General features: G+C 46.2%; 1 protein-coding gene across 10 annotated transcripts in view; it reads right to left on the bottom strand.

Moving 5' to 3' along the window:
* PRICKLE2 (prickle planar cell polarity protein 2) overlaps nt 1-26,800 on the bottom strand; it is a 357,036-nt gene that overhangs the window by 95,327 nt on the left and 234,909 nt on the right. Inside the window, exon 1 of one of the 10 annotated variants that reach the window (XM_072941622.1) lies at nt 18,135-18,674. The exons of the other annotated variants lie outside the window; for them this stretch is intronic. The gene's annotated coding sequence lies outside the window, so the exon portion shown is untranslated. Of the gene's footprint in view, nt 1-18,134; nt 18,675-26,800 lie in introns of those variants that run through there. 10 annotated transcript variants of the gene reach the window in all.

Genomic DNA, 26,800 nt, shown 5'->3' on the forward strand with positions numbered 1-26,800 from the left:
CCTCACCCCTTTCCTTCTTTATCTCTTTCATCCCTCTTTCTTTTTTTTTTTTCCATGAGAGGACAATATTTTTTGCAAAAGAACTTCTATGTGGAAGCTCAATATATAAAACAGAGCTGCCCAAATGGATGTAAGAGAAGGAGGCCCAGAGCCCAGCTCCTCTCAAGCTCAACCTTCTCCCAAACTCTAGGCACTTTCATGCTCCTCACGTCCCCCGGGTTCCAAAGACAGGTGTGGAAACCAGCATATTTCCCTGGAAGCTCAAGGTCATTTCTAGGAAGTAGGCTCCCAATAATTTGATGCATGGTAGAAAGATGAAAAGAAAAAAAGAAGTTGTCGATAACTTTAAAGAGATGGACAATTCCTAATCTTGAAACTCTGCATGTAATGGTGATTCTAGTCATGGGAAACTGTGTATCTGGTTTCTAAGACATTACACGCAGATGCCTGGGGAGTGGCGATGTTCCCCCATGACTGTGATTTGACACGTCTGAGACAGGGCCCAGGAAGTGCACCTTCACCAGCATCCCACGTGATTCTGACATGCACTTGGAGGACACTTCTGTAGCTGGTCTCCTAGTTAGAAGGGAGCACCTGAGTCAGCGTCTGATCTGAAAACTGGTGTGTTCTACCAACACATTCGATAATCTCTGTACCATGTACACATTTTTAAACCTGTTCCGGGGGGATCTATGCCGACCCCTTCTGACCATCATGTTATTAAATTCTTAAATCACTAAGCCCACCCGTCACATACCAGCTGAGTACCACTGGGGCATCTGTGTGAAAAGAGGCTGGTGAGCGGCGGGACCACACCAGCCACCAGAACAGGGTCTCCCACTGCCAGCCTTGTCATCTGTCCTGCCTTCTACCTCCCCTGTGGTATGGGCTTCTCGGTCCCAAGTCCATGGTCAGATCAGGTTCAGGCCACTTTTATGCATAGGGTCAAGGGGCAGACTGCTTAAAGCGCGGCTCCGTCCCACATAAATCAAATGATTGATAAGGAATGCACTACGCTGGGCTCAACAGGGCAATGCCCCAGGGAGCTGAGATCAGGTGTAGGAAAAGACAGTTTTGCTAAAGACAAAGGGCTAAAATAACCCGAAGGCCTCCATAGTTCTTTTTTGCTAAATAACAGATGTGTTCTAGGCATTGAAATTCTTCTCTGATTTCAGCTCAGTATAGGCGAAAGAAAAACTCTTTTTATTCTTAGTAAGAGGAAAAAAGGAAACTTTTTCCTCCTTATTGTAATTTAAAGTTACTGCTTCCTTATCCTTAAACAAAAAAAAAGCAACCTGCAATGAATATAGAAAAGAATCAGGCATTACAGATAAGCAAGAAGAAAAATAATTCAAACACTCACAAACCCAGAGATGATCAGTGTTCAACAGAAACAGCTACTGTTCCTCTTTTTCCCTCATGTTAAGAAACTAAAGACCAGATTTCATTCTTTGCACTTGCCATCAGCGAGTACGAAGACACAAGCCTCTGGCCTGAAATTAAAAGACAGAGCCACCCACATACGTACACACGACACTCTTGGCAAAGACATGTGGGTTCTTCGATCCAGATTAAGGGGGTCTGTTCTGATCTGGTGCCCCGTAGCACGATCAGAGAATTTATTACGCACGGCGTGGAAGATGCCGGCAGCGTGGGAATTGCATATATACTTATGCGTATCACAGAGTTAAGCTATGTTCCTCAGATAAAAAATCATCTGAAAGCCAGATTTCAACAGCTATCAACTTTCAGTCTTCTGTGCAAGTGGGCAGAGATGGGGCATGGATAATTTAAAACCTCTAAGCCTTGGCTCTGAATTGTGACTCTGCTCATCAGTCAGGGACTCTCAGTGGTGTGGTAACTTATGTCATTTCAAATCGCCCGAAGGATCTGTCCTGGGCAGGCCAGACTCAGGAGGGGCAGGGCAGGGGCTGGGTTCCCTCGAGTTCCCAACAAGAGTGTCAACTTTTCATACACATGCGAAGCACCAGCCTAAAATGAGCCAAAAATGATTCCAAGTTTACTGCCCTTTGGGAACATCTCTTCCACCTTTTCTGTTTTACAAAAACAAAAACAGGCAAATAAGTGTTTGGGGATGGAGTTTTGTTTTTGTTTGTTTTTGTTTTTTTACTGGGCTGCAGGCTGCCTGGATGTAAGCCACTAAAAAGACAGTGGATACTGTTAGCAGAAGAGGCAGTACCACGTTGTGTCTGCCAGTAAGGGCTCCAAGTGGGGTCCGCCTGGGTTAAGATATTGCTCAGATACTCCCATGATCCTTGAGTCAGGGTTGTCGAAACTGAGCCATCACAAAGGACACAAGCTGTTTCCCTCCAAAACCACAGGGGTCACACGACCACATGACCCAAACACGGGGCTTCTGCTCCCACCTCCCACACGGCTCCCCACAACACAAGTGGAGAAGCAGAAGGTCAGAAAGGCAGGCAGGCGAGATACATACATACTCATGGAGGCTGGCTTCAAATTTGAAACAAGATGAGGAGGTTCCAAGACATGGAACCTGTCCCCCAAGGATCAAGGACTCCACGCGACAGATCTGACCTCCGGGCCCCGACGCCCGCCTCTCCACCCTTAACACGTGCTTCGTGCTGGAGGGTGACGTGTCAGGGTGAACACGGTGGCTGTATTTCCACTATTAATATAATTCCTTACATTTCCAAAAAGGTTCATAATATTCATATTTTCTCAGAGTTTATCTCATTTATTCATTTTCAGCAGTCCTACAAAGTTGCCATTTTTATCCATTTCACACATACGAACCATGTGTTCTATAAACTCATAAGCAACTTGACTGAAGTTATACAGATTGGAACCTATGTTGTGTGACTCCAAGACCGATGCTCTTTCTACTATCTCGTGTTAAGCAGAGTGGCTAAATCTTCCTTCTTCTGTATATAGTTCTAACCTTCCTTCCATCTGTCCATTCATCTATCTATCCATCAAACCTACCAACCAGCCATCCAAGCAAACAGCAGTGGCAGAGCATCTTCCGTGTGTCAGGCACTGTACTGAGATGCTCGGCATATTCAGCAGTGATTCAGACAGTATCTCTAACCTCATGGGGCTCAGAGCCAAGTGAAGCAGACAGACAACAGTCAGGGAAACAAACAGATACACCTGCCGCTCACAGGTTGTGTGACAGGTGTCAGGATGGAAAGAGACAAGGAGGGGCTGACGATGGAGCAGGACAGACCTCCCCAATGAAGCGACTTCTGACTTGTGACTAGAAGACGGAGTATGAGCAGCTCTGAGGAAAACCAGAGAGAGAGTTTTCCAGGCAGAGGGAAAGCAAGCACAAAGGCTTTGGGTTGGGGAAGAGCCTGGTGAGTCACTCTCATGAGGTGGCGCGTGGCCTCCCTTCCCCCTTGTCTGTCTGCATCAATGACAGTGATCAAACTGGCTGAGCCACTGCCTGTCCCAAAGCCCGAGCACAAGATCTGAGAGTCAGGGGATGGTGCCGTCTTAGCGGATGCAGGAAAGCTCTTCCCTTCTCCTTGGAATTCCTACATCCCTCTGACTTGACACCCAGACGCCAGCACATCCGGTTATTTGCAGCCTCACTGGCTCCTTAACTCCCTCCCCGCCTCCAGCCACAACACTGTGTTTTTCCCCCTTTTATTTTTGGCAAACGCTCCGTCTGAACGAGGGACCCAAGCATGAACCTTGACACTTGCCATGTCTGGAAGCAAGATTTCTATCCCTGTGCGAAAGGAAAAAAATGGCTTCCTAATAAACACAGAAGCTCAAGGGCGGAGACCGTGACGGGGCCAGCTGGGCACGAGGCTGGTGGGCGCACAGAGCCAAAACCTGCTGCCTGGCCCGCCCGGCCGCCTGCCCCGCGCCCGGGCTCCAGCAGCTCGGGCCATCTGTGCCAGGAGGACCTTCTCCCTCCCCGGCGCTGCCCAAGGTGGTACAGGATCATTTTTAGAGGCAGTTGCTTTCTCTCTTAATACATCAATTTGTATTTCCATGAAGAAACATACACAGTGGCCTACTTTAGACTAAATCTATCTTGGAATTTTTAAGCAGTGGAAACACGTTTCCTTGAAAAAAAAAAAAATAAGCCTCTGGGATGATTTTCCATATTCTGAGCATCTCTGAACAGACTTTCTGATTTCAGGGTCTGATGTCCCAGCAGTCGAAGCACAAGGTTAGGTTTCCCCGGAATCAGATCCTTGGAAGGCAGCTGAACATACAGAAGTTTGGGAGGTGATCCCCAAAAAGCCCTGAGAGGGAAACTGGGGAGGGAAAAACAGGGCAGAAAGGAGGCCAACACAGGCAGAGGGGATGAGCAGACTGCGGTACCCGGGGCTCATTTCAGCTGAGGAGCCAGGGGAGACGGTAAGAGAGCTTTCATCAGAGACGTTCCACTGGAGAAAAATCAAGGAGGCAGGGGTACTTATCCACCAGCTCCCAACAGCCAGTGGATGAGGATCACATCCTGGGGCCCTGGCAGCTACTCCATACGCGGGACAGGCAGGCTTGAGCAGAAAGTTATTTACAGTTCCCACGGCAGCGGGAACCATGGGTCGGAGCATCCTGGAAAGGTGAGTGCCAAGGGGGAAGGAGGGAATGCCGTAAGTGCTGGCTGCAGGGAGCTTCATGGGTTAAACAGTAATTCATTGACCATCTACCACGTACTGTGCATTCTGGTGAGTGTGGTGAGAAACTGAAACAAAACAAACCAGCAAAGAGTCCCTGTCTGACCGGGGCATGAAGACACAGCCACAAAGAGCTAGACCATACATTTCAAAGCGAAAAGTACTTGTGGGGATATTTAAGATGACAGTCCTTGTTCTAGGAGGCGGATGCTGAAACACATACAGGTAGAGGATAATGTTTGCAATGTACTTTCAAATGCTTGAGCAATAATTATAACAATAAGTGTGCATACATCCAGAGAGAGAGAGAGAGAGACAGAGCACGCGCGAGTAGCACAAAAGTGCAAAATGTCAAGAGCAGACATTTCTAAAAGCGTGCCTGGAAGTTCACTGGGCTATTTTTGTAACTTCTATATAACACTGCCATTTTTCAAAGTAAGTTTTAAAACAAAGCAACAAAAAGGGAACAGTCCTGTGACTTTGTTAGGTCAGTTACTAACAGAAAACATACCACATGCGGGGCACTGCGTACAGGGAATTCCTGGTGAACAAGAAGTCAGGGAGGGCCTCCCTGAGGAGGCTGGACCCGAAATGTGCTGAGTAGGAGGTTCCTAGGCAAAAACAGAAGGAAGGAGTCTCCCCGACAAGTGAAGAAAGGCATGGAGGTGGGAGAGAACAAGGTGTCATGAAAGTATTGGAAGAGTCTAAGATGGGGACAAGACAGCGGCTGGAGGATTACACATGCCACCCTTTTGAAGGAGTTTTAACTTCACTGTAGTTCCCATGTTCACAGGCCAGTGAGGAAATCTGCCCACCAAACACACAGCTAGCTAATTCAGCATCGTGAGGAAAAGAAAGAGGGAACCCTCAAAGGAGAAGAGCTTGGCCACTGATGGTGTCTCCATGGCAACACTGCTACCTGCATCACTGCATCCGTAGGAATGGCTGTGAGTACTTAGAGAGGCTCTGATTTCCTGAGCTGCTGTCAGACCCACTGCCTTGCTAAGAAGAAACCAAGGTAGATGGAACGGTTATGCCTGGATCAATCCCCACACTTCACATTGTCCACATGTTAACTGTGATTTTATGGCATGTACGTTTTTGCTTCACTGGATGTTTAGCAGAGCAAGTTTCAAGAGCACCTCCCTTCCAGATGAGTCCTTCAGGGAATAGGTTCTGAGAAAACGTCTGCACATGGAATTCTAACACTCCTCAGCTCCCAATTTCAAGGCCAGAACCACAAGACTCCACAAAATCTCTGTCTGCCCTTCTCTTCCATGCCATCCATCTGCTGAAGTCCTTGTGTCATCTGTACCTCCCATGGGGAAGAAGTTGGCTAACCTCATGTACACGACATCTGAAGCATTAAATATGCTCTGCATACTAAAAACCAGTCTACAGTGCAGTGGATTAAGACTGTGGATCCTGGAGGCACAGTGACTTGGGTTCAAATCCTAACTCTGCCATGTCATTGAGCTGCTGTTAGGGTTAAAGAACATAATACGTACAGCATGCCTGCTATGGTGAAATCTGACCATCCGTCAGCTTGCAAGGCCCCGTGCCACGTGTAGGAATGAAAAGCAAAACAAGTCAATAGAAGTAGTCATGGTTCTTGTTCTGTAGAAGTCAATCTAGATCCTACTAAGAGATTCAAGTTGGGATGGAAACAGATCAATGGAAAACTGATGGGTGGCAAACAAGTCATTGCTACAAGTCTTTATTAAACACCTAGTGTATACTTACAGGTGTGCTAGACTGAGCAAGGTGATCTGATTATCAGCCTTACCAAAGGATTACTCATCCTTTACCACGCTTTTTAGATTTCAAGGTCACAGAAATGACCTTCGTTTCTTACTAAGATACAATCAAGTTGACATGTTTGAATATTAAATGAATGACCCCTGGGGCTGATCAAGCACTTTAGAGCTTCCCCCACAATTTCAACTCAGGGAACTCTTTGAATTGCCAAAAATTTCTACAAGGTTAGTCAGAGGGACAAGGGTTATTACTGCCACTTTATAGACGAAGGAGGGGGAGCTCAAAGAAGCCAAGTGCTCTGGTTGCTCCTATTAAGTGTGGAGTGTCCAGAACGCCAGGTTCTACTTTTTCTCACCCTGAACCAGGGGCAGTGAAGTCAGTTAGGTTCCATTCTTAGGGTCTGATTTTTCCAACTTTCATTTAGAAGAAGACATGGTTGGAGTGGACGCCGGGCTCTGAGCTCAACGCTTTTCCATGAGTTCCTTCTTTAATCCTCACAGCACAGTAAGAGATGGAAATTATTAGCATCACCCTCATTTTACAGATAGGAAAACCAAGGTTCAAAGTGTTTCTGCAGGGTACTCAAGCTCCCACAGCCAGGAAACGATGAAAATGGGAACGCAAACCCAGATCTGCCAGATTCCAGGGCCCTTCACCAAACACCTGAATGCCTTTTGAAGGCCCCTTCAGACTGACTGCACTGGTCCCTTAATCCATGTAAAACAAGTTGTGCCTCTCTCGCTGTTCACAGAGAGGCCCCCAAATCACTGGCAAGTCATAGGAAATTCTTAAGTGGCTGCTTATTAATAACGTTTTCAGTTTATATTAGATTGCCTTTCATCCAGGGGAACTCAGCCAGCTTCATACACAGAGAACCACTGAAATCCAGCCATTTCTGGTGTGGATGTGGGCCAGCTGGCAAGAGCGTCCCTCAGGGGCTTGGCTTATGGGGATTCTGGCTGTGGTCACACCCTTCAAATCTTGACAGGGGCCCTTTAATATCCCTGCTGAAGGGCTCGAGGCAAAAGCTTCCCAGAAAGCCATGTTCCTCAGTGAACGAGGCCAAAGGCTGGAGATGACCCCAGCGGACTTGAGGGGAAAGAGCATCAAGAAATTGGGTGTTTACCGAACACCGAGGCTGGGAGTGAAGCCCCTCCACTGAGATCGAGTTAGACACAACAGGGGAAGACATTCTTCTCGGGAGAGCCCTGGCTTCGGTCAAGTCCAAGGGAAAAACCAAACCAAAACAAAACACATTTCTCAGGGTTTCCCACAGCAGGGACGGGCGAAAAAGGCAAGATGCTTGACTCCCCTTCTTCAAGGGATCCGTGGCAAGGCTTCTGCGGTTTTTTTCTGAGCCACGACGAGACTCCTCAGTCTGCAGGAGTGAGAAGACGGAGGGAAATCCAGAGAAAGAAAATAACATTTCCTGGTTTCATATTTTATTGGAAAGAAGCCCTGGATGAATTGAATTCACATGGTCTATGGGAGTAAGACGTTGAAAATATTTTAAAATATTTTAAAATACGTTATTGGCGAGGTGATGGCTGAAGACGCATGCCCCCTAGACACACCCACCGCACCCCTGGAGGACGCAGCCACACCCGTGTGCTTCTGGCGCAGTCCACGCAATGGACAACAGTGCAGCCCGGGGGCCTCCTCTGTGCGTGGGCTGGGACTTAAGTCACTGATTCATGACCTCTTCTCACCATTTCTGCCTTTACTCTCCTAGTTCAATTCATGATCACCTCCTGACGACAACAGCCTATTTACTCTTCCCAGCATCCACTCCTGCTTCTCTAGAATCTATTTCCTATGAACCGTTATTTTTTTAAAACACTGGCGACGACAATCAACTCTCCAGCTTAAAGAGCTTCACTGGCTTCCCACTACAATTAGAATAAAGTACACACTCTTTATCCTTGGCCTATAAGAGCCAATATAATCTGGCCCCTTCCCGTCTCTCCAACTTCATTTTGCCTCCCTCCCCATCTTTCAGCCACCTGGACCTTTTCCTTGTCCTGTGTGCTTGCCAAGGCCACCCCTCTCTGAGGATCATTGCAGTGGCTGTTTTTCTGCCTCGAACATCCTTCCCTGAGCCCTTGATGGGCTGGCCTATTTTGCTTTATTCACGTACTCACTCACCTCCACCAAGAACCCTCTAAAAACATGGTCCACCTGCCCTTCTCATTCACTCTCCGTTCTATGATCCTTTTTTTCCCTCCTTAACATTTATCACTACCAGAAACTATCTTACCTGTTGCTGTACCTAGTAAATGTTTTTACCACTGAAATGTGACTTTCATCAGATTAAGGAGCTTATCACTTATCTAGAACAACAAGCACTCAATGGGCAGTGCTTTAAATTGTCAGTCTCTTAATACCCAGCCCAGAATTTAGCTTGGCAGTTCTCAATTAGCAGCTGTACATTTCACGGACACACAAAGAAGACAGAATCAGTATGTACAATTTTCTCTTTTTTTTTAAATATATATTTTTTGGAATTACTGAAAATGTTTATTGTTACAATGAAGCCAAAAATGCCAAGTGTGGGTCAACTATATAATCTGCAGTAGATCATCAAAAAAAACAGGGGTTAAACAAAACAGAGGAAGGTTAGGGCAGAGAAGAAAAAATTTACATTGACAATGCCTGAGAATCGTACCCTAGCTGCAGTGTAATTTAATTCCGCCAAGGGTACTGCAAGATGTCCAGTATCTGAAAGAACGCCTCGGATATAGAAAGCCTGAACCCCCGATTTAACCTAAAGTAAATGCTCAAAAAATGGTTGACTTGTTGAGTGAATAATAAGGACCCGAAACACAGAGGTAGTCCTGTGGCTCTGATATCTGAGACCACAAGCCACAATTTACCCAACTATGTAATGGAAGAGAACCAGATCACTCTCCTTCCAGCTCTACAGAACTTATTATTACCTCCTGGGTAGCCCCTTAGAACAGGGCTGTATTTCCACAGGGAAGAAGGACAGATTTTTCCCAGCCCCATGTTAACCTTTGGAGATTTTCCTGGATGAGTTTACAATAACCTAACATCCAATCTAGCAGGTCTTATTAACCTGCTGGGTGACTTTATGCCTTTAAGCATCTGATGAAAGCTGGGACCCTGTTCCTTGAAAAATGAACATACATACATTTAAAGAAAATGGTGCGTTTAATTTCAAAAAGTTTGTCGATCTTTTTTGGTCCTTTGACGCTCGTGGGTTCCGAGTTAAAAAACACCTGGTTTAGAGAACTGGCTAAGTGTGAAAGGTCTTCTCTGATATTCCCCCACAGGGCCAGAGACACTGCCTTATGTTTTGCAGATGTTCTCTTTCTCCCTCCCTACGACGTTCTTTGAAAAATTCAAAATAGCACATGATATCACCACGATCACTTAGGATGCTGAATCTCAGGGATTCAATGATTCAGAAGTTAAAACAATTTTTAAGCATGGCAAGGGCAAACCACGTTGGTGTTTAAGAGGCCAAACTGACAAGGTGAATGGAAGGGAGGTTCAAGATAGTCTGACCAAAAGCCAGCCCAGCAATCAGGCTGCCCTTCACCCCTGAGAAGCCATTCCAGCGAGGACTCAAGCTCCCGTTGTGGGGAGAGGAGCACGGGAATTCTCCGCTGTGCATTTCCGCCCTGCTTCCTAACAAGGCAGGTGCTTCAAAGTGGCCCAACCTGCGCAGGAAGCATGGGAGGGGGTGGGGGCGAGGGACTCACTGACCCAATTGGTGGCAAGCGTCTCGTCTTGACAGGCTCTCCAGGCGACTTCCGCGATGATGACCTCAAGCGCGAGGAGTCGACTTAGGCAGTAATTTACATGAACTCCTGAATCTTGACAGATAAGCTGTCAGGGGAGGATTTTGGCTGAAGCTGCACAGCTGCTGGGCCCACTGCAGCCACTCCATATGCACTGGCCACCTAGCCAGTGGCTGAACTGCCCAGAGGATGCCTCCAGAAAACGGTCCATTGGAAAGCAGGCATTCCCCCGGGAGCATCAGCGCAGCAGAGCCGGATCAAGGCCCTGCCTCACTGGCCCTACCTCACAGGAACTTTAAGAATGGTCACCATCTTAATCAGAACAACCGGAAGTATATCCCAGAGAAAGAAAAAAAATCTATTAAAACCTTAATTAACTAAAAATTCAAGTAACTAAAACTTTCACTACGCCCACAGGTCATCCACTTTTGGCAGGAAGCATAAAACGGAGAGTAAGTGGGAAATGGAATTTATTTGCAGCATGCTTAAGCAATTAGTGGGTGTTTAATACATATTCCCTAAATTGAAAGGAAAATCAACTTTCAGGTAGTTCCCATGGATAGACACGGCATGTAAGTTATATCTCTTGTGGCAACTAGAGTTGATGAATACAGGCTGCCTGGAGTGCCGTGTTGAGGAGAATTCTGAGGGTGTCCTGGGGGAGGATGGACAAAAAGAGCATGGTGTTTCATCAGTGAGGTCTGCAAAGGGCAAGGGAGAGGGGGACCTGGTGACGCAGGTGCCAGGTATCTGCCGTATTCATACGATGCTCGGGACACTTCTAAGAATGGAGTTCAAACTTGGATACTCATTCACATAAGAATAATTTTCCCCACTGAAAACTTGCTCTGTCATCCATGTAGAGGCCTCAGGCAGGGTAACAAGGAAGGGTGAGGAGAGAAAGCAGACATCTGCTTATCCTGCCCAGGAGTCCAGAGAGGTGTGAGAGATCAAATTTGGATGATGCTCACAGTCAACCCACAACCACAACCACAACCCACTTGCAGGAAATCCACGTTCAGAAGAATAATTTCCATGGCTGCCTGATCCTCGATCACAGATACCCTCAGTCGGGTAATTGTGCTCTTCCTAGGAAGGCAGAGAAGTGATTGGATCTACCGTCCAAATTTGCAAAAACAAGACTGAAAATGAGATGGGATTTAACTCTCAATATCCAGAAATGCCATTAACCAGAACCGCCCACCCCTCTTCGCTAACACTTTTTTTTCCTGGCTGAACAACCCAAGACAACACCACCTGTGCTCTTCAAAACCTCACAAAGCATTTGACTTCAATTTATATAAACTGGAACAACATTTGTTTTCCTTATAAACAATATCCCCTCATCTGGGCAACACCTACTTCTTGACAATTTCAGGTGTCCTAAATACTTATAAATACACGTCATACAAATGAATGTGCTTATTTATATGCTTTGCTTGTGTGACACACACACAAACCAGTTCCGCGATCGTTCACATCTACCCTTTCTACAAGGTCTTAAAGCTTCAGAGTCAGACAACAACGTGAATTCAAATTCTAGCTTGGCCATTTAGTAGCTGTGTGACCTTGGGCAAGTTAGTCGACCTCTCTGTGCTTAAGCTTCTGCAGAACACGGCTGATAAGAGAATCTACCTCATAAGGTTATCATAAGGATTAACTAAAATACAGCCCATTAAACAGTGTGCACAGTGACTGGCACATAACAAGCAGTCAGTAACTGTTAGTTATTAATTATTTTTCTTACTTTGCAGAAGGAGAAACTGAGTCACAGAGCAGCTAAGTGATTTCTTCATGGTTTACTCAAAGAAGGCATGACATAACTGGGACTTGAACCTGGGCCTTCTGAATTTAGCCAAATTGCCTTTCCTGCGGGGCACTCTGTGCTTATTATAAAGGTGGCTGAGAAGTCGCAGGACCGGCATCACCAGGGAGCTTGTTAAAAATGCAGAGTCTGCGTTTCAGCAACACCCCCCAGGTGCACATACATAAAACGGGAGAGGCCTTGGTCTCGGGCACTCTGCAGGAGGCTTGCAGACGTAACACGGCCCAGAGGGCTTCTGAGAGGGAATGAGAGGCACCCACACGCTGAGGGCTGCAGGCACCCTGCTCTGCACTGGTCTGAAACATCCAAAGGTCAGAGGTTTCTCCAGGAAGCTCCGAGTCATGCTCTAGCGGGCTACCGCTGCTCATATCCCAGCACTTATTCACAACACAGAGAGCTCAGGTCCAGATATAAAACCTGACCTTTTAGTTCTCTGCCCGAGAGCGGCCGATGGTGCCAGTCACAAGCCTCCACCAACAAGGCTGAGTTCCTTCCAAAAGTTCACATTCATCATGGTCGGCGCTGGAAGAGAACTTATAGACCATCTGATTCAGGACCGTCATCTTAGGGAGGAAAGAACTGAGGCTCAGACGGGGAAATACAAACACAACGGGGGATGGAAAGCTCACCAGCCCAGCCCCTCTCTCTGCCCTCTGCTAGGCTCGCCCAGGACAATCTCCCACGTTCCCTCTACTCTGACAAAGGGCCGCTGCCATCAGCCCAGAGCTTCCTCATCAGAGTGTGTCTTACCGACCTTGCAACAAACCTGACAATTCCATTCTAGAAGCCACCGTCCAAGCTTATGCGAAGAAGCCCATGTTCTGTTTGGTGCCTGATACATTCTCTTGAATGTTTCCAATTTTACCAAAAGATCAAGCGAAAGGATTTTAATGCAATGGCTACATAATGAAGTCCTCACACGAGAGATCCATAGCAAAGCCTGAGAAGGCCAAGAGAAAACATTCACAGTACACTACGGTCAAAGTGTAAGGAGACCCGGGATGGGAGGCGTCACTCAGACTTTGGATGATGAGTATCCTGGATTTGAATCCCAGCTTTACTCTGTCTCGTCTGTGTTAAACTCTGGGCAATCTATTTACCTGCTAGGAACCTTTGTTTCACTATTATTAAATACAGCTAGTAATACTTTGCTGTGTGATTGCTGTAAGAATGAATAAGCCGAAGGATGTAAAGCATCTTTCTTGTCAACTAGAACACAGTAAGTGGTCAACCTGTAACAGTTACGATTTTTCCTACACACTCACACAAACACTGACACACAGACTATTTCAGACACACGGGACATACACTTGCATACACACTAATTGCTCCTCTGAAAACATGTCTGACCCTGTGACCAGAGCAAGTATAGCTGTTTCTCAGCTGAGTCCTGAAACTTTCATGAACAAGCATTTCCGAAGACTCACCACTGATGAATGGATGCCAAGAAAAGAGCTGGAAAAATGGCGCCGTGCCCAGATGAAATGAAATGCGAAGAATTCCCATCCCAGTTAGTTTTAACCCTGGATGGAGCTGGATCACATCTGTAAGGTTTGATTTTTAAAAACCAAGGCAGTGGGGCGGAGGGGAGCTGAGGCCAGTGGCGCTCCCACGGCAGGAGGACTGGAGGCAACTCACGTCACCATCTCCGGTGAGACACGCAGAGGGCTGGGCTGTAAAAGGTACCAGCCTGGGCTCCATCTTGACTCCACATCCCAGGGGAGAAAGGCGCCCGTGATCCCCCCAGGGCCCCAGGATGGTTACGTGGAGCAGCATAAACACTAGGGCCAGGAAGAAGGGAGGATATCAGAAACCACCACTAATCCTGCTTCCTAAGGGTTCAGCCCACTGTTCTGAGCAAGCAAGACTCTGCTAACACTGTCAGATGAGCCCCGACTTCCCTGATGCCTCTACTTCCAACCAGTGACGCCTCTGGATTCGATGCTCCCATGTCAGCTCTCATAAAATTTGAGTCTTCAGTTCAGCCAACTTGATGCTAATGGAGTTTATAACCAAATCCGTGCTGGAAGTGTACCCTATACACCCACCAAGGAAAGGCAGGCTCATACTGTGCTTGAAAATGTGCTCTTTTTAATAAATGCACTTTTAAAAATAGTCCACGGTGCTCTGGTAGAAAATGTTCACTGTGTTCAGCCACGTGTAGGGCTGCAGAATTTGAAATGGCTGCACCGTGGGTTCTGCAGGACAGATGGAGAGAGGAATTTCTAGCTGAAGGAGAACAGAGGTGCCTGTCTTCTGAGTGGTGACTTCACACAAGAGAACTTCAGCTTTGCTGTCATGGTGGTTTGAAGATGGCTCTGATACTCTCCCAGCTGTCTCCCCATTCCGTCTTCCCTCCCTCTCCTCCTCCTAACTTCTCCATCCAATCTCTCTGCGCATCTCCCTCCACCTCCCCCCACTCCGCCTCCTCCCCGCCTCTCTCCCTGCTTCTTTCTCCCTCTGCCTTGTCCCCAGGGAAATAACGGAAGAAGCTGGCCTCTGGGTTTCAGACTCTAAACAAAGAACTGCTCAGATAACACGCCAAAGGGAGAAAAGAAAGCCAAGTTTCCAAACTCAACTGGCCAGGTCCTCAGTGGAGATTGCGGAGACTCATGATGCTGGAAACGCAGTGTGATCTTTGATCTGATCCAACATTTTCTCCCCCTGCTTGGTTCAAACCACCCCCACCCACCCACGTGCCCAACTGTACACACGCAGGGACAAGACACAAAAAATGAGAACGCTTCACTAAAACTCTTTTCAAGTTACTGTCAAGTGACAGTATCAGCCAACAGCATCAATGAGGAAGACAGGTTTTGCCAATGCCAAGTCCTCAGGCTTCTCAGTTTGTAAGAGTTCATGGTCACCAGCCGGGCTTGATTATAAGCACGACTACCAAGGAGGGAGTGAAGAGGGAAAGGTTTTCGCGCATCTTCAAGCACAAAAGGGAAGCCTCCACCCAAATGCCACCCAGAATTGCTGCCTGAGGGACAGAGCATTTTGACTCTTGGGCATTTGACAACAACAGGGAAGACAGAAGACTATCACTTGGGCTTCTGAAGAAAAAGGTTCCTGCTCACTCAAGGCCAGCAGCACCAAGGGGTGGTTAAGGGTCCTGCTCAAACACAGAGCCTCCGCCATCAATGTGTGGTTAACAGCGGCACGAGATCTGGGACCAGGATCTGTCCCCAGCTGTGTCATTTAGGCTAAGTTCCACTCCCTCTTTGGCCTTCAGTTTCCTCTGCGGAATGAGTATTAAAACGACTACCCACTGTGGTTCCCAGGCTGATGTTCAACGGGAAATATCAGTCACCTGCACCAGAAGGGAAGAAAGCACAACGTCTAGTAGGAGCCAGGAACTGGGTGAGGGCAGTGAAGCCACCATTCCCCAGCAAGCCCACAATTTCTAATTTTTACATGAGAAAACCAAAGTTCAGAGAGGTCAGGCTACTCTCCCAAGATCACACATACAATCAGGAGGCAGTGAAGGGGGACCGCCATCAAGAGATGACTATGATTCTCCATGCAACACACAACTTGACCAAAGACGAATGGCGACCTGGAGTGATCAACTCCCCATTCTAGGGAGAAAGAGCTTTATGCTAGACTCCTCCTCGGGCTCCTTTCATCATTCTCAATTTGTCCTTCAGACCTCTGCATTGGAGTTCCAGTTCACCCAAATTTAAAAGAAAGATGTAAACTGACTATACCTCAATTAAAAAAAAATTTAAAAAAGATGTGCATAGTAAAGAAAGTATCCAATGGCATGCTCGCTGGCAGGAAAAGAGGAAGGGTGCATGGCTGGCGAAGATGTACTGGGTCAGCGGACATAGATCAAGGGCAGAGGGCTGGCTCATGCACAGGTGGAGAAGGGAGGCCCATTCTTTTCCCTTAACAGCTGACCCACAAGCTAAAGTCACCCATTCGGTGGCAAAGGAATCCTTGGAACTTCTGAGGAGCCAGCCGGTAGGATGAAGCCCACATTCAAAGGCCTCCCTGGATGGAGAAGAAAGTGCTGAGTGTCTGCACTGCAAAGAAAGCCAAAAAGGAAGAGCTCTCACACGCGACGTCGGATCAGAAGAGAGACGTGTACGGAAAACCAGAAATGCGTCAATTCCAACTGGGACCCGGCAGCGTTCTCCATGTGACTTGTCAGCTGCCCAAACAGGGGGCCTTCCTTCAGGGGGCCTGAGCCCCCAGCTAGCGCATTATGATTTTTCATTATACCATCCGGTCACTTTCAGTTCTGCAAAATACGGTAGCCCAGATAACACACTTTATTCTGTCAACTCATTCAGTTCTGAGTGGGACTGGAGAGGGCACCTTTGCTGCTCGCTAAACCTCTTCGCAGACAAATGGATGTAAGCATATTGCCTTTTCAGGGGACTGTCTTATTTATTTTTTTTTTTTTAGCAATAATGTTTATAATCATAATGGGAAGAAGGTAACAATGAGAACAACAGTAATAGCTAACCAGTACCGAACATTCACTGTGCGGCTGGCACCGTGCTAGGTGCTTTTGCTGTGCCATCTCATCAAATCCTTACACCTTGCCCTGTGCTTCTACTGCTCTTTGCATTATAGAGACAGGAAACAATATTCAGAAACATAGCTCTAAGTATTTTCACCTCTTTCTGAATCCAGAACCTGAGGCCTTGCTAAACATCATCCCCTACTTCCGAATCTCTAAATTCCCTTCTCATTCCTTAAGCTTCCACGATTGCATCTTCCTTCCACTATTTCTATTTTTCCCCCTCTGTGTTGCACGGTAAACCTTTACAAATCCACCATTTCAAACAATGCTATTTTACAATTTCTGGTGGCCCCACGACTGTTAACAGATTGTAATGCCTGATGGAGCCAACATGTTTTAATTTTCACATTAAAAAAAATTTCCAAGGGGAAAGAGCAGTTGATGGAAAGGCAAAACCTTTACAAGCACTCAAGAAGGCATTAAAATCCAAATTTCCAAAATACAGTAATTCCGTCCAAGTTGTGACTTACTCTGGAGCCCAAGGGGACACTCATCCTGACCCATCTGTGAAAGCCATCAGCAGCCAGTAAGCCTTCTGGCAAGCAGGATTAGAGCAGCCAGTTCAGCCTCCAGCAAGGAGGCCAGGCTGCTTCATTTAGTTGAAGTGTCTCTGAGATGGTTTAAAACTCTCTGGGAAGAGAGATTCAAGCAAAGCAAATTGCAGCCTTACAAGCTGCAGCTTCAATACATGACAGTCCCTGTCTATACACTCAGCACACTGGGGCCCTCCCCTGACTGTGGCCATGGCTGCACTGACTACAAGCAGAACTCTCTCGCGGGGGGGAGGGGGGGTGGGATCATGTACAAGGCGAAGTTATACAAGAGCCATGCTTGGACCATGCGGATGGCACCACAGCTGGAACGGATCACTTATCCCAGTGTGATATGGCCCAACCAGGGTTATTTATGGTTCATAAAGGTCCCACAGACCCCCGCATATTCTAAGATCACATAACAGAGAATAATGGGATTAAAAATCTGTATTTCATCCTGAGACCTCCATGGCAGATTAGTGATGCTGCGATCGGCTTGGGGGAAACCCAGAGCAAGGAGAGCTCACTGTGAACACTCCTCCAAGAAACCCAACGTGGAGAACGCACTGAGTCATGTGTCTCAGCCCGGCTGTGCGGTCATGTACTGGAGCTCTGTCACCATTTCTAATCTGAAAACATCGGCTAAAATTAAACCTGAATAATTCCAGCGCCATTTCTTTACCTGGAAGTCTTGGCTAAGTCTTCATTTTTCAGAGCCTCTAATGGTTTCTGATATCCTGAGCTGAAATGACTCCAGCCCGTGAACACAGCCAGGTGTGTGTTGGGTTTTTAAACCCTCTCCCCTTTTATTATTATCATTTCTTTAAAGATAGCTGCACTTCTTTTTAGGGTAAAGCTGCTTCTAAGGCACTGAGACTTAAGCATTTCTTCAGGACTCCGTAGAGCTGTGAAATGTTACTTTGCAATTGAGCTTTCTAATAAGCATAGAAAGGGAAGAGGTGCAGAAGGGCCACTGCCTGGCCAAGATAACGGAGCCCCGATGTTCTTCCCCTAGCCAAAACCTCTAGATCTAGCTTTCTCATCCTCCCTAAAAAATATGCTGCTGTTCAACGTGTGAATTAGAGCAAATTTCTTACCTACCTCAAGGGTCCGTGAAACGACCAGTCTGAGTGGAAGCTTCCGCCAGACCCTCTGAGCTTGTCAATTGCCCCAGTTCACTTTCTCCCTGGGTCTGGCTTCTAAGAACGCAAGCAGGACTGCAGGCAGCCAACGCATCTTCTTCTGGAAGCCCTTCTCCAAATCTGGACCCTTCCTGGAGCCGGCAGCAGCTGGCTCAAGCCCGAGCCGCTCTGCCTCCGCTCGTGGAAACAGTATGGCTGGATGGAGAGAGACCCTCCTCGGATCCACCACGCAGGGGGAAAAGTGTGACTTCTCCCCCCCTCTCCTTCGGATCCGGATCCGATCGCCTTCCTCAGAACCCCCGTTTCGTCTAACTCCCCTTCTTCACGACAATCTGTAGGAAGTCACAGACTCCGGCTTCAGCGTCACTAACTGATCCCGAGCCAGACCCCGGGGCGACCAGTCAGCTGGTTGCGGGGCCCAAGACACTGAACCAGGAAATGTGCAGCTCCGCCAAAAGAAAATAATAATAATAATAATAGTAACTGTCGGCGGAGCTGCCGGCGGTGCCGAAGTCGCTGTTGCAGTGCCCGCATCCTCCGCATGCTAATGAGGCCGTGACGTCAGCCAGTCAGTCACCGCATCTGGACGTCCCGTCCCCGCTGCCCAGCGCCGAGATTTATTTACATGTAAATTAGCCTCGCCTTCCAAGTCAATAATCCCCAGGACAGGAAGAGGGGAAGAAAACCTTTGCAGGATGCAAAGGCCCCCAGCTAACGCAGTCTCCAAAGGAGCACAAAAATATCACCTACGAGAAGAGACGCTTTAAAGATACACGCCTTTTATTTTATTTTTTTCTTTCCCCTCTTTAGAGGCTGTGCTCTTATGTGCCGCAGATCAGATCTGGGCACAGTTACCAACCTGAGCGCCTGTTTCCGATTATATGCTGCACCAATCCAGGAGTGGAATCAGGGCTTTTTTTTTCCCCCTCTCCAAAAGCTGTGCTGAGCCTTCAAATGCCTCTACTTTCTTTTTCTTTCTTCTCTCTCTCTCCAACTTTCATTTCAGGCTATTTGTTGTTTTGGGACTGGGTCATCCTTTAATTTTTGCACCCCTCCTCCCCCATCCACAGACAAAACCCAAGTGACTGCTTTTCTCACACGCTTGGGTGTGGAATTAGTCAACCCCTCTGTCAACCCTTGACTCCAGCTCCAAGTCAGCATGAGAGATGACAAAGCATAAACCTTTCCAGGGGCTTCTGAGGACACTTGGGCCCTTAGAAAACACTGCTTTCCAACTCTCCATTTTACAGATTAGGAAACTGAGGCTTTGAGTGGAGAAGGGAGTTTTCCAAGGTCACACAGGGAGTTCAGCAAGGATGGGCCAGAATTCACATTTCCTGGACCTCAGTCGGGAGCTCTGTGAAATACCTTTGGGTTTCAAATCTCCATCTTTCTGCACCAACAAAGAAGTCTAACCAAGCAATCAGGAAGAAAGAACTCTACAGTATGGGGTAGTGCTGGGTTCGAATCCTAGCTTTGTTTCCTGCTAGAGGTGTGACCCTGGGCAAGTCGCTTTAACTCTTGGGGTCTTCAGTTTCTTTATCTGTACCACCCCTCCATTCCATAAATACTGTCTGAGCACCTACTCTGTGCCAAGAGTTGTTCTAAGGACTAGGTCTAGAGACGGTGTTTGCTTTGAGCTCTAGTACAATAGACAGAAAAATACTGACTGGCACGGTGGTGAGGATGGATACAATGCCAATATCACTAAGTAAGTTTTGATATTTTGGATGAGGTCAGAAGAACTCACAAAGGTTTTCCTTCCACTAGGATAGCCACTGTATCTCTCCTCTGAGTATTTCTGTGGTCATCTTTGTTTAAAATCAACTGTCCTTTCAGTGCTGCCTCTGCAGAATGCTGGACCAGGGGAGAGGCAAGAGCCAATATTCTAGACTCTATGCCTGTGAGTTCAAAGCGCCAGGGTTCCCTAGGAGGAAGGTGAGGGAGGGGCTGGGTAGGCTGGGAGACAGGTATGTTCCATCATGCCCAGAAGTGTGCCCGAGGACAAAGCTGCCAGCCTGGCTCCTTGCCCACCCTCCCCCGCCTGAAGAACCCACTCTGGTGAGCTCTGCCCTTCCAGCTGGAGTTCCTGAAGCTTCAAGTGAATTTCTTTGTTGAATGTGGGGAGGTTAAATTATGCCTTTTGTTATATATAATTGTATTAATAATGCTTAATAACTTCTTTCAAACTGCTTCTCCCTGGTTCACAGAAGACCTTTCATGGTGAAAATCATGGGACCTGGAATAACTTTTAACTAATAGAAACCGAATACAAGGGGATGAGTCATACTCTGCTGTAGCTCTCCATCACACAGAACTCAGAGCAGGTAGGGAGACGGATGGCGCCGCCAGACCTCAATATCCTTCAAGAAGATTACCAAATATAACAGTTTGGGGCCACCAATGGCCAAGGTGGAACAGTGACACCCTACTCTGGTGTGGCCATGGACAAGTCATTTCAACTTTCTAGGCCCCTGCTTATTCATGTGAAGATGGGCCCCACTGCTCTCTGATGTTCTTTTTGGCATGATCCTGTGAGCATTATGAGGAGCAACTCACAGGTGATGGACAGGAAAGCAATGAAGAGGAAAGCTGGTGCAGGGAGAGTGAAACGAGACTCATCTTCATGTGCAGTAGATCTGACACGTGACTATCCACTTCTTAAGAGGGGACAATATGACACGGGGTCTGGAATGGAGCACCTGGGGTCAGACCCTGGCTCTGACATTTGCTAACTCTCGCATTGGGGGCCTGAGATTCTCATCTATAATAGGGGACCATAAAACTGCCTACCCTTGGGAGGAGGGTATGGGTCACTGGTAGAGCACGTGCTTAGGCCCTGGGGTTCAATCCCCAGTATCTATGTTAAAAAAAAAAAAAAGGCTGCCTACCGTTGTAGAGCTATTTTGACGATCAAGTGATACTCTGCGTGAAGGAGTGACCGCTGAGCCTAGGACACAGAGAACGTTCAGGAAATGTTAGCTACTGGTAGTGGAACGGATGCTCTTACACTGTTTACTTTTGCACCAATGAGTTGGTGACTAGAAAAGTTCACAAGGCAGGAGGAAGTGGATAAATGAAGACTGCCAAATCTTTCCATTCCTAGGGCATGACTCAAAGTTTCACCTAATGTAGGTGAGATGAAACAACACAGACAACTTTCCAGTGACTGAAACCGGGAAGAAAGCAGGAACCACCACCAAGACGCACCAAGGTCTCTTCTTTTGAAGCGGGAGAGTAGGGCAAAACGACTCTGTTTCTGGGAAGGATGGGCGCATCCATCATCCATCCATTCATGTATCCACTCACTCATTAAATGAGCTCCCACTTGTCAGACACTGCGTCAGGCCTTAGGGACATCATGGGGACCAAGAAAGGCATGGGGCCTGCCTTAAAAAAGCTTAGAAATGAGAGGGGAAGACAATGAAGTAAGCAATTAAGAGTAGAGTGAGATGCGTGTTCTGATGGGCACACGCAGAGCTCTTGATGGTCTAATTGCAATCAGGAGGGGGATGCTGCAAAATCACGTTGCCAACATCCTTTTGACAGCATGTGCCCTGTGAGTGCAGCTTGGAGGTGGGGATGCTGGAGATCTGGGCACCACCCTTGCAGAGATGACTGAAATCACAAAATCCGGGGATCGAGAATTCCTTGTGACAATTATTTTCATCCTAGAGACCATTCTATTTCAGGATTTGGGGAACATATGCTGTTAGGTATTAGAGAAGGTGAAGCAACAACTACTTTGGAAATTTCAGAGATGTGATAAGTAGGGACAAAACTCACAACGTTTTTACACAAAAGAGTGAAATTCCACATTTGTGACAACGAGCTCCTTGGGGGTGGGGGGCAGGGAAGAACAAGCAATGCATGTAAGACCTGACAACCTGAAAAACTGTATTCAGTTTCTTGTAATGAGCCGTAATGGAAAAGACAGTGAAAAAATATATATGTATGTATGCGTATGCAAAACTGAATCCCTTTGCTGTTCGCCTGAAACTAACACTGGAAATCAACTACACTTCAATAAAAAATAAGAATTTAAAAAAGAAAAACAAGATCGCACAATATGGTATTTACATAAATGACCGTTACTGCATACAGTACATAGGAAGAGAGAAAAGAAAGACAAGACTGACTGTGGCTGAGGCGATCAGAAACCAGGAAGAGCGATCTGAATCATGCTGAAGGTCAAAAACACTTTTTTTTTTTGAAATTAAAAAACAAAACAAAACAAGGTTATGGAGGGGAAGGCCTTACTAATGACACAAAATCCAGAAGCTGTAAGTGAAAAAAGTGCTCCAAGTGCCAAGGTCAAGTTTTAGCTGGAGAGAGAGGGCTGCACAAATGCGGAATTGAAAGACTCCTCTGCAAGAGCACAAGATGGCGAAGCAGCACCAACAGGACCCTGGCAGGTAATGACAGAGAGCCCGCTTCGTACATGCGAGAAAATCAAATCACCTTTCCATTCCAGCCAGCATTAGTCAAAATCTTGTTAGAGGATTATGGGGCAAGGGTAATGGAATCACTCACTGCTGGTTAGCTTACACGGGAGAAGCGTAAGTGATGACAAGGACTGCGGCCTCCGGGATGAAGGGCTGTCATGAGGACGGTCATAATGAACAATTTTTTACCTCCATCTCCATAGGTGTAAAATAAGAAGGGATGGATTTTAAATGAACTCAAGAGGGACTGCACTTGGCCCGCAGGAAGACTTTTGAATCCTGAGATGGTAAGAACGGGCATGGGTCACTCAAGGCAATGGAAGCATCTTGCTCTTAGGAGCACTTTACAAAGATAAAGGCATCACTAGTCCTGGCTGCTTTAGATCAGCACCTTCCGGCCCTGCTATCGTGACATCCTGATTACTATGAGGGATATGATCAAAGTTTCAAACCACTTATCTAATAAAGGGCTTAAGTTCATTTCAGTTTACTTTATTTAAAAAAGGTATATATGCGTAATTAATACATATACATACACACATACACATACTGTAAGTATATAACATACTTTTAAGAATATATTCTTTGAAACTTTTTACCATGTACATATGTATGGATATGTGTGTACAGAGAGAGAGAGGAGAGAGATTGAGTTATACAGTTTTAAATAATCCACTCAAGAGCGGTTTTCTCAAGTGAGATTTCAAAAGTCAGTAAATGTTTCAAAATGAGGGAGAGGAGGCGTACAAAGAATTACTGTATCAGTTGGGATGGGCTAGACTAGTATGCAGTAACAATCACAACCAGGTCTCAGAGGTTTAACACAAGGAAAACTGACGGCTCACCCTTGCAAAGTTGGCAGGAAGGCCAAAGCCTCGCCAGGCACCTCTGTTCCAAGCAGTGACTCAGGGACCTAGGTTGCTTCCTTCTCGTCCGTCTGTGATCCTAACACTTCATTTCCAGGTTACAGCAATAGAAGAGAGAACTGGGGAGGCTGCTGGGTGCCTCAGCCTGGCGGTTAATGACATCAATTCAACTGGTCAAATAATCCCGCGACCTCACCCAGCTGCAAGGGGGCTGGGAAATGTCTACCCAGAAAGAGGAGGAAAAGGAAACCGTGAGGAGGCCTGGTAATGCCCACCACAGCTGTCAATATTTATTTTTGCATGTAAATTCCTTTTTTAAAAAATACACAGGCTTCTAAACCCATAATGTCTTAAAACAAAGGGATGTTTATCATCAAAGAAATGGTAATAGTCCTAAATGAATACTAGAGATCAAAGTTGCATCTGTTTTGCCCCAAAAGGGAGGAAACAAAGAAAATATTCTCGATTTTTATTAACTTCCGAGCAACATCTAACCCACATAAACAAAGAGAAAATAAATGAAACTTGTAAAGCTTCTCTACTGTAGGTAAAGATAAACAAGGCACCCAAAGGCAGAAATGCCTTTGGAAATAAAAGGAACGCTCCAAAGAGATTCTCCTCAATAGATTCTAACCACTTTTCCAATTCAGACTTAAAATAATCTGCCTCGTGTAAACGGGTGGCACATTGTCACTGAAGGGACCCAACAAAAAGACCTGAATTCAAATCCACCTGTATTACCTCCCACCTGCATGACCTTGGTAATTAACAGCCACTCACCTTTTCTAAGCCTCAGTTTCTCCATCTATAGAATGGAGACATCTATCTACCAAAGTCTGTATGTAGGCTTAGGTGAGTTACTTTATATGAAGAGCTTTGTAGGGTACCTCACATATAACAGGATATACTATAGTGGCACAGACCATACTCCCCACTTGGTTTTCAGAGAAGGGAGGGAGAATGACAGGTTCAACGACAAATGATAAAATTGTTCACGATAAACAGAAGGATGACACTCCCCACAGCACATCTTCTTTCATATCCATTTGTATCCGATTCCATGATCATAAATGCCCCTCAGACCCTGGACACATGTCTGTATCTTGTGAAAAATCACCTGACACACTTTAAATCCCAAAAACGAGGCCTTCCTTTTCTCTTTTCCACCATCTTAGGAATCAGCTACATGTCATACATTTTAATCATCCTTGATCCTAATCATCTAATGCACAAAATTTCAATACAGCCTTTTATCCTCTTTTAATTACATTAATTCAAAGGAGAAATATGGACAAGCAAGCATGGGTAAATCAAAATGAAAGACAGCTGAAGGTTTTGCTCCCTTCTCCCCAAAGATTAAAAACTGCATCAATGATTTAAACGTGCTCACCACTGCACAGCTCCATGAAAATATTGTTAAAGGGACATGACGTGCGAGCAAACGTTACTTTTGTTTTAGATAAAGAAAGCTGCACTTACTACAGCGGCTTTTTGGAACTACTAATTTTCATTAAACAGCAGGATAAAACACTGGACTCTGTCTATGTAAAGGACCAGGAGAACACACAAGGACTGCACAGGGATGATTTGGCTTCCCAGCACTTTCTAAATGCAGTCACTCAAGTTCCGGCATGCTTCTTTTGGGAAAGAATGCCAGTAAAATGGAAGATACCCCAGGAAAAAACTGAAAACAAAACAAAACAAAAACAAAAACAAAACAAAACCTCTCAGCCTCATAAAATAGCAAACCGGCAACACAGATCTGTCTCGGGAAAATTATCCTGGAACACCAAATGTCACAGAAGTACAAACTGACGTACTGGTTTTCTTCAGGAATGAGAAGGACTTACATCCCAGGTGTTTTGCACACTTTATCTCATTTAGTCCTCATCATAATCCCGAACTGTAGCTTTGATTACCCCCTGGTGTACAGATGAGGACACTGAGGTTCAAAGGGGACAAAAGAATGACACAAGGGACCACAGGTGGGATGGGGTCCTGGGTCTGATGACCAAGTCCATATTTCTTCCTCTGATTCAAAGGTTCTCAACCATCCTTCCAAAAACCAGGTGTGTTCCAATCACAGCGTGGTATGTCGGAAATAACTCATTATTAAAAACAGAGGAAAATGTGGAAGGTTCTTTGGTCATCCAGATTAGATGAATTCCTTTGTACAAAACTGACAGTACCACTGTTTGAGATGTGTGTCCTTTCCTTTGGAACTGGTTTCCTGTTTCATAGTTTCTATAGCCTTGGTTAGCGGTTCTGGGCCATCCTTCAATGTTAATGATTACCTGATTAATCTCTCTCTCTCTAACTAGACTAGACGTCTGTGAGGGCACGGACAAGACTTTTTGGGTTCACCCTTCTATTCTAAGCACCTAGGACAGTGGCCGGTGACCTGACAGCTAATGGGTATGGGCTGAATGAATAAAGTTTGTCAATGATTTTTCTTGTCTAGAAATGAGAGGGAATACAGGATTATTCCTGTAAGGACATCTCTCTGCTCATCTGCATTCCAACATGATTTTGTGAGTAGGAAAGGCAAGGATGGAGTTAACCTCTCCGATTTTCTTAGTTTAGCTTCCAGGACGTCACAGTCTCCTGGTTTCCCTCCTACCCTCTGGCTGTTCTTCCTCAGTCCCTTTTGCTTTTTCTTCCTCATCCCCCTGACTGCTAAACACTGGAATACCTCCGGGCTCAGTCCTGGGACCGCTACTCTTTTCTGTCTATATTCACTTCTTTATTCTGGTCCAGGGTCTTAAATACCTTCTCCAGGTTGATGACTCCAGGACAGACTTATTCCATGGAGTCAAGGTTTACAGATCCACCTGCCTACGTCACATCTACATTAGGATGTCTGAAAGCCTTCTCAAATTTAACAGGTCCGTATCTTCATTCTTAATATCGCCTTCAAATCTTCTCCATTTGCAATATTCATTATCTCAGTTATCAGCAACTCCATCTTTCCTGATTAAGAACAAACACCTTCCAGTTACCCTTCACTCTTTTCTTCCTCTTGCCTTTGACATCTAATCCAAGAGTTGGCAAGCCACATCTCACCAGCCAATTCCAGTCTGCTTCGTGTTTTTGCAAATACTGTTTTATTGGCGCACAATCATGCCCATTCATTTATTTATCATCTGCAGCTGCATTCATGCTTCAACAGAACTGAGTAGTTGCAACAGAGACTGTCTGGCCTGCAAAGCCAAACAGATTTACTCTCTGACCCCTTACACTGAGTATTTTGTAATCCTTGACCAGCCCTGTCGGCTCTGTCTTCAAAATGTATGCAGAATCTGAGATCACTCCAC

Source organism: Vicugna pacos, chromosome 17, assembly GCF_048564905.1.
Source record: "Vicugna pacos chromosome 17, VicPac4, whole genome shotgun sequence".
Classification (NCBI taxonomy): Eukaryota; Metazoa; Chordata; class Mammalia; order Artiodactyla; family Camelidae; genus Vicugna; species Vicugna pacos.